Source organism: Pinus tabuliformis, chromosome 6 (assembly GCF_031772625.1).
Source record: "Pinus tabuliformis cultivar Carrire ecotype Pingquan chromosome 6, CPIR1, whole genome shotgun sequence".
NCBI classification, from domain to species: Eukaryota; Viridiplantae; Streptophyta; class Pinopsida; order Pinales; family Pinaceae; genus Pinus; species Pinus tabuliformis.
Window position 1 is genome coordinate 740,000,241 of NC_142292.1, and position 9,192 is coordinate 740,009,432.

Here is a 9,192-nt window from a genome sequence, read left to right on the forward strand (position 1 = left end):
GGCAAGTTGAGTTCGGAGCATGATAGTTCATGTGCTTCAGATTCAGAAGAAGAATTGGAAAATTGGCAAAACAGGTTACATGAAGTATCTATGAGGCCATGTGCAAGAGTTACTAAAGCAGTCCATTGTATGCCAATTGAGGTATGTGACTTACCCTTTTATGATGGTTTGGGTGATATAAATATTTTTCTTGAAGAATATGAAGAACATGGACTAAAGTGTCAAAGAATTTTAGTTCTAGATATAGGCCTAAGAGCCACTCTTGCTAGATGGTGGGGTACACATAAGAAGAATATAGGGACTTGGCAAGAATGTCGAATGTTGATATGGATAATTTTTGGTCTAGTAGAAATAGAGTTGGTAGATAAATATGATGGTAAAAGTGATCCTAGAAAGCACATCCATCTCTGCATGACAACATGGAAGGAGATTCCACGAGAAGAATGAGTGCATGGGTTCATCCATACATTGTAGGCAATTCCTCAAAATTGGTACCTGGAAACTGAACTTCAACATGGTACTGTGAACTAGGCAGAGATGGTTGATAGGTTTATATTGACATTTAGCTTTGAAAATGATTTTCCATATATAGATTCAACCCTTTAGGTAGTTAAAACGAATATTTTTTAGAATGAAATTCCACTCACTTGGTAGACTAATTGGGCTACGTAGCTACAAAATGTAATCAAATGATACAACATCACTGCAGAAGAAGATGAAGACCCTCACAATATTAACATAGTATAATGTGAAGGCTACCACAAAGTGAATGGACCTGAGTTAGAAATGCCTGATATAACAAATCCATTGAAGAAAAAGAAGGTGAAAATAGGATAAGAAGAGGATCCAAAGGTTGCAATGGTAGGAGATTATTGGGATGAAGAAAAAGTCAGCAAAATGATAGATCTTCTACATGAATACTAGGAATTATTTCCCACTAACTTTTCATATATGAAGGGCACAGTAGGAGATTTAGAAGTTATGAAGATTCCTCTAAATCCTGATGCGAAGCCAGTTAAAAAAATGCCTTATAGATTGAATCCAAAGTACAAAGAAAAAGTAAAGAAAGAATTTGACAAAATGAACGTGTGGAAGAATTAGAGTAGGTAAGTCCTATGGTAGTACAAGAAAAGAAAACACAAGGAGAAATCCAGATTTGTGTTGATTTAAGGAAGTTAAATGATGCATGTCTACATGACCCATTCCCTACTCCTTTCACTGATGAAGTATTGGACAATGTAGGAGGCCAGCAAGCCTATTCATTTACAGATAGTTTTTCAGGATACCATCAGATTAGAATTGTATCAGAGGATAGACATAAGACCGCCTTTACTACAAAATGGGGTTCATATCAGTATACAATGATGCCTTTTGGATTGAAGAATGCCCCTACCATATTTTCAAGAGTGGTGGTTGCAACTTTCAAAGAATATATTCACAAGTTTTTAGAAGTATACTTCGATGATTGAACAATATTTGGGTTAAACAAAGATTTATACCAAAAGACTTTGTTTAATTCATTATGGATCACACAAGCTTGAATACAGAAATATTTTGGTTATTGAAAAAACACATTGCAAATTTAAGACTGAGGCTCAACACATGCAAGCAGTATCATATTTCTCTGAATATCAAAAAGTGCATATTCTGTGTACCTTTTGGTATATTGCTGGGACATATTGTTTGCAAACAAGGATTGATGGTGGATCCTGTGAAGATTGCTATTATTGTGAATTTACCTCCACTAAAGACAGTGAGATAGATTCACACCACATTAGGACATACATGATGCTACATAAAAATTATCAAAGGATATGCCCATATCACCGCGCCTATGGAAAAACTGTTGAAGAAAGAAGTAACATTCATATGGAATGAAGAATGTGAAAAGAGTTTCAACACACTAAAAGAAAATATGGTAACTGCTCCTATACTGGTATTGCCAGATTGGAATAAGGAATTTCATGTTCATGTGGATGCTTCATGTATAACTTTAGGAGTAGTATTGGCACAACCTGGTGTAAGAGAAATTGATCACCCTATAGATTTTGCAAGTAGGGAACTGTCTACAACAAAGAAGAACTATACAACTACAAAAAGGGAATGATTGGCTATGGTATATGATTTACATAAATTTAGACATTATTTGTTGGGATCACATTTCAAGATGTTCATAGATCACCCTACACTAAAATATTTGGTCAATAAGCCTATTTTAGGAGGAAAAAATTGTAGATGGCTATTATTATTTCAGGAGTATGACTTTGAAGTTATTGTTAAGCCAGGAAGACTAAATTCTAGACCTAATCATTTGTCAAGGTTGGAAACAAGAGAAGAACCAATGAATATAGAGGATAATCTTCGTGATGCACAGCTGTTTGCGATCAGGATAATAGATGATCACTTCACTAATATTATTCACTTCTTAACCACATCAATGGCCCCTTTAGAATACACTATGCAATAGAAGAAATAATTGGTGGTTAAGGCAACATGTTTTTCACTAATAGCAGGAAATTTATATAATATGGGACCAGAATAAATATTGTGCAAGTATGTCCCTGAGCACGAAAGATAGATAATTTTAACAAAAGCTCATAGTGGCGCAATTGGTGGACATTATGCAGGGAAAGCTACTGCACAAAAAAATTTAAGAGAAGGATTATGGTGGCCTACACTATACAAATATGCAAAGGAGTACTGTCAAGATATTGATGTCTACCAAATAATAGGAAAACCTTCAAGAAGAAATAAAATGCCATTTGTGCCACAAGTAACATTGTAGATGGGCCATTGATTTTTTTGGACCTATCAATCCACCAGGAAAAAATACTGGTGCGAGGTATATAATCATTGCGACTGATAATTTATTTGAAAAGGTGGGCCGAAGCACCATCTGTGAAGGATTGCAGTGCAGAGACTACTGCAAATTTCATCTTTGAATACATACTATCCAGATTTAGGTGTCCAAAGATATTAATAAGTGACCAAGGGTCACATTTCTTAAATAAGACCATTGAAGCATTGACTGAGGAATTTCAAGTTTACCACTAAAAGAGAACTCCTTATCATCCTTAGGAAAATGGAAATGTGGAAGCATTCAATAAAATTTTGGAGAATGCACTAACCAAGGTATGTAATTGTTGGCTTAAGGGGGCCTGATCTAGGTTTGGAGTTAATTAGCCAAACAAATCCCTGTACTACTAGCCCTTTTGGCAACAACTCATGGAGCGTGGACTGAGGTCTCACCCAAAGCAGTATGGGGGGATGCTGGAACCAAGTTTACGCACCCTTGATATGTCTGAGGGGTTGGTTTAGTCCAATTGTGAATACCTTCATGCAGGTCACTTCGCACACTATCCTGACTTGTGAGACCTTCGTGTTCTTTTATAATCACCTTCGTGCAGCCCTAATTAGGGGCTGAGGTGATTTCACATTGCTAAGGCAACGATCTGCGCTACTTCCCCAAGTTATACCATGGATCTTACTTATCTTCTTATAATAGTTGGTTACCTTCGTGTAAACAGATACTTTATCTTATATTCACTTTGTCAACATATTCATATAAGTTTGCACATCATATAAACAATATAAATGAAATTTATATCTAATACATTCAATGCACAAAACAAGAAAAAGATACACATAATTGATGTAAAACTTCTCTTTATTACTTCTCCAACGGTTACAAACTCGACTCACCCTGCGCACTCAGCTGTAGTGGTCTGCGCACTCAGCTGCAGAACCTTCTCCTACTCTACAACCCAAACACTCGAATCTACACTTAGATAAGACTCAATTCTTCATCCTTCATTCATGACTATCCCTCCGTTATTTACAACTTAGAGCTTCACTCTATTTGTACAATTCCATGGTCCATGAAACATGGGTAGATCTCTAAAGCCAACATTACATTACAAAAATGCGGGAAGACAACCCTATGACTCATTTACAATATTCGCGCTCCACACCCACCGAACACAGAGTCTTTACATCAGATTTGGTCAAAATCTGGGCTTTAAACCCCAAAAATTTCCTTGGGGGATCCCGTGCCCAACAGGCTCCCGAGACAAACATCATGACTCACCCTCGAGTCACTCGGTCGGTGCAGATATGTTTGCGTGGAGACCTCCCAACTTTGTCGGAACTGTTGCAAGATCGACAACGCACTGAGCATCTGCCTTTTGTATCTCCTGCATGCACTATTCAAAGACTGTGATGAGCCTAGGTATTATAATAAGAATGCTACAACTCCCAGGGCTACCAACTTTACTTATCAACCCCGAGTTCGTACAAACTTGGAGATGACAGTGCTATATGCACAAGTAAAAGTGAAGGTCCTGTCTATTGTCACTACTCATCTGGCAAGATACCCTAGGGTTTCCAAGCCAGACTTCTATAGGGTCAGAAGAAGCTTAATTCTTTGATGGAAGAAGAGAAAATATACTCTAAGAGAGAGCTACTCTACTGCAGTAATGAAGAAAACAACATGTAATGCTAAACCACACCATAACCTAACTAACCATCTAAATAGCTATGCTAAAAAGAATTGCTAAATCAACACTAACCTAATGCCGCTATCTAAGTTTTAGAGGTAAAGAGCATTAAACCATACTAAGGTGTAAGCAAAGGAACTACACTAGATATGTTTTCAAGCAGAAGAGCAGTCAGAGATCGAAATTGGTGAAAGGAGGATGTAAGGACGCAGTAGTGCATAGGGACCATTGGATCGATCAACAACCAGAAGATGGACGGTGGAGATCTTATCGTGGGGGCTTAAGCAAAAAGATGGATGAACAGGTTAACAAACATGATGAATGATGGAGATCTTATCATGGGAAATTTAGTGAATAGGAGAACGAATAGGGTAATGAAGTAGATGAACAATGGAGATCGTATCGAGAGGAATTAAGTGAATGGATGGACAAACAGGGTAACGAAGTAGATGAACGATGGAGATCATATTGCGAGGAATTAAGTGAATGGATGGACGAGAAGGGTAATGAAGCAGATGAACGACAGAGATATTATCATGGAGATTAATTCAAGATATGGACGAACAAGATTAATTGGAGGATGGACACAAAGATCGTATCATAGGAAGAAAATGCACGGAAATGATGCAGCGGGTTTTGAAGGCGGTACACAGTTTCTTGCGCGCCCTGAAGCTGTAAGCTATATTTTTGAACTTCACACAATTAGCCTAACTGAGAGACACGTAGCACAATAAAACCACTTTTCTCGTGTGCTCTCGGGCAGATAAAACCACTTTTCTCGTGTGCTCTCGGGCGGATAACAGTCGCGAAAGAATCTGCGCGAGATTGTGTGATAGTCATCGGATCAAGCTAGACAGATCGATGGTGGAGATTGGACAAGCTAGTTGTCGAGTGGGTGATGCGATAGCCGTTGGATCAATAGACAAATCGACGGTGGAGATTAGAGCGTATAAATTAGGTGGAAGATTTCATGCATGATGGCCATTGGGTAAACTAATGAATCATACAGTGATTGGTCAGGTTTGTTGTGGATCAGATGGTGAGGAAACGATGCATGAAGAACGTGCTAAAGGAGGTTTCAAATGAAATGACAAAAAAACTAGGGAGGGTTAGGGTGGAACGAGAGTGATGGAAAATGATGATAGTGAAACGAAACAAGTAACTACGTCAAACAAAAAACTCCATAGCTCATGCGGGAACTAGAAACCTGTGTTTTTGGGGTTGCTGAAGGATCTCTTCCTCAAGTCATGGTCCTAGAGGGAGGAGCTGAGGTCGAGACACCTGTAGACAACCTTGTGGTGATATTTTCCTCCTTGCTAACCTGTGAACTGAAAGAAGGCATAAATGGAAGTAAACTAAAGCACAACCAACCTACTCTATACTACTATAAGTGGAATGCAGCTACTTAAGCAAATGAAGAGAAAAACCATGAATCATCTACGCTATACTACTGTAATGGAAAGGCATCCACTTAAGCAAATGAACAGAAAACTAGGAAGCTACTTAAGAAAATGAACAAAACCAGAAATCTATGCTAGAATACATGTATAATAAAGAGGAGCTTTGGTTTCTTGGGTTAGGCCCTAACCCAAGAGCTTCAACCCTCTGAGTTAACTCAGTGCTGGCTCAAAACATAACTCATCTTTATTATAAAAACCATGGATTACATAGCAAACTGTCACAAGTCTTGCAACTCAAAAATAAAGTAGAGTTTTACAATAAGAATCCAAATCCTAATGAGGTCCTAAGAATCTCTAATTATACGTCTGAAGTCTCCAATGCCTTCCTTCCCATTAGGGAGGCTTGGCTCCCCACTCAAGATAAACTGGTTTCTGTCACTTTCACTTACTCGACTGTCTTTTAGTCCTCATGATTTCACTGTTTGCACTCCAAGCTGATGGAGGAATATTCAAATGGAGGGGTAGTAAATGAGGAGGATTTGCCTCCTGTAATTCCTCTCCCTTGTCCCATTCAAGTTTTGACCAAGGTCTTTGCCACAGTTCCTTTCTTTTATCCTTTATTCCTACATTACATGCACATTAGACCACAAAGCAAAATATCCAACTCTAACTCATCTCATAAACAAAGTATAATCAAAAGTATGCAATAAGTTGTGAGAATAGTTGGTTTGACTAAGTTAGAAGGTGAATTAAGGCCAATTAAGGCCCATATAATTACCCAATGATAAGGTTCATCAGATTGCTATATCTGAACTGCTTCCTTGTATCTGTTCCTATGTTCCCTGCATCTGTTTATAGTCCCGCACCTCCTTTCAGCTACTTGGAGCACTAACACTGTGCTTCGATGGGCTAGTTAGATAGTCGGGCCACCCGTGTATGGCTTCAACCGATTTCCATTCACTCTTCCTGGGAAAGGTTATCCATTTAACTTTACCAATTGCACTGCACCTCCGTTTGTAAATTGTGACCTCCTTAATAATATACAGTCCCAGCCAATGCATTCTAAATTTTCCCGGGAGTTTATCAAACTTACTATCATATAATAACACCAAATCATTCACCTTGAAGGTGCACAACTTAATATGTCGACTGTGCCATGCCTTTTCACGCTGCTTTTGTACCTGTTGGTGAAAGCCAGCTAGAAATCATTCTTCCTCGAGTTCCTCCAACTGTGCGAGTCTTTCCTCCAGGGCTCCACAGTCCATCATACCTATAAGTGCTACTATGCGTAGACTAGGCATGATGTATTCCATCGGCATTACGACTTCCACTCCATAGACCAACCTGAAAGGTGTCTGTCCCGTCAGTTTCTTGCATGTTTTCCTATAAATCCATAATACTGCAGGTATGCGCAGGTCCCAATCACTTCACTGCGTGTTGCATACTTTGGTTAGCACAATCTCCATTACTTTCTTAAATGCTTCTACTATCTTGTTGGCTTGTGGGTGATACAATGTGATTTTTTGATGATACACCTGAAACTCTTCTGTCAGTGTACTGATCATCTTGTTTAGAAAATCTGTATCACGATCACTCATTAAGATCTTTAGACATCCAAATCATGTCAATATGTGTTCAAACAGAAAATTCACGGCCGTGGTGGCTATGCAATCTTTTACCGGTTGCGCTTTTGCCCAACGAGTCAGGTATCCTGTCACAGTGATAATATATCTCACGCCCATTTTTCCTTGAGGTTTGATAGGGCCTACAAAGTCGATTGCCCACTTTTCAAAGGGTTGCAATGTCATTTGTAGATTCAAAGGAATCTTGTCCCTCCATGATGGTTTACTTGTTCTTTGACATACATCACAGGTCTTGCAATGTGCTTTTGAATCTTGATGAAGGGTCGGCCACAACAACCCTGCACGGAGAATATTCTGCGTGGTTGCTCTCCCTGCATAATGTCCTCTCGCAATGCCCCTATGTGCATCCACAAGGATATGGCTTCTTTCATATTCAGGTACATAACTTTGTAGTATCTCATCATTGCCCATCTTATATAGGTACTCGGCAATGGCAGAGAAATCTGCCATGCGCACCATTAGTTCCTTCTTCTGCTGGACAGATTACTCTTTCGACACAGTTCCAGTCATAAGAAAGTGGATTATATCTTCAAAATGTCCATTCGCTATGTGCACAACAAAGAGCTGTGCGTTAGGTAATCCTTCCTCTAAACTAGTAAGTTCCTCTCCTATCTCAATGCACGATAGGTGATTAGGTCCCACGTTCAGCCATCCAGGCTTCACAACAACTTAAAAATCATATTCTTGGAACAATAAAAGCCACCTGCATATGCTCCCCCCAACATAGGCTTATTGAACAAGTATTTCAGCATGGAATGATCTGTATACATTTTGAAGTGTCCCCCTAGCAAGTAGTGTCAATATTTCTAGAGTGCATACACCATAGTCAGTCCCTTGCATATGGTGGTGGAATAATTCTTTTATGCTTTAGACAATCTACGACTCACGAACGCGATAGGGTGGTACAAGCCCTCTCCACCATCCTGTACTAGTACCACTCCTAGTGCTATACATGATTCGTCAACATGGACATGAAACTCCTTGTCCCAGTTTGGGAAGACTAGGATCGACACAATGACCATATTTTCTTACAGTAATCATTCGAGCAGAACGTGACATCTTTTTTCAACAACTTTTCCATTGGCGCAGTGATTTGGGCATAAATTTTGATGAACTTCCTGTAGTACCCCATGTGTCCCTGGGTAGCGTGAAACTGTTTCACACTTCGCATCGATTCCAAATTTAGAATCAGTGCAATCTTCACGGGATCTACCATCAGTCCCTATCTGCAAACCACATGTCCCAACGGGTTCCCGAAAGGAATGAGGAATGTACACTTCTTGAGGTTAAGCGCGATTGGTATCTTTGATAGGTATCCAGCATCAAGCGTAAGCTCACTACATGGTGCTCAACCAACCCAAATACAGTCCAATCATTAAAATAAACTTCCAAGAATTTGTGAATATATTCCTTAAATGTTGCAACAACCACGTGCGAAAAGATGGCCGGCGTGTTCTTCAACCCAAATGGCATGACTGTGTATTGAAAGCAACCCCACTCAGTCGTGAAGGTTGTCTTTCTCCTATCTTCCGGCGTGATTTTGATCTGGTGGTACCCTGAGAACCCGTTAGTGAAGGAATATGCTTCCTGCCCACTGACATTGTCCAACACCTCATCTATGAACGGAGTTGGGAATGGATCGTGCACACAAGC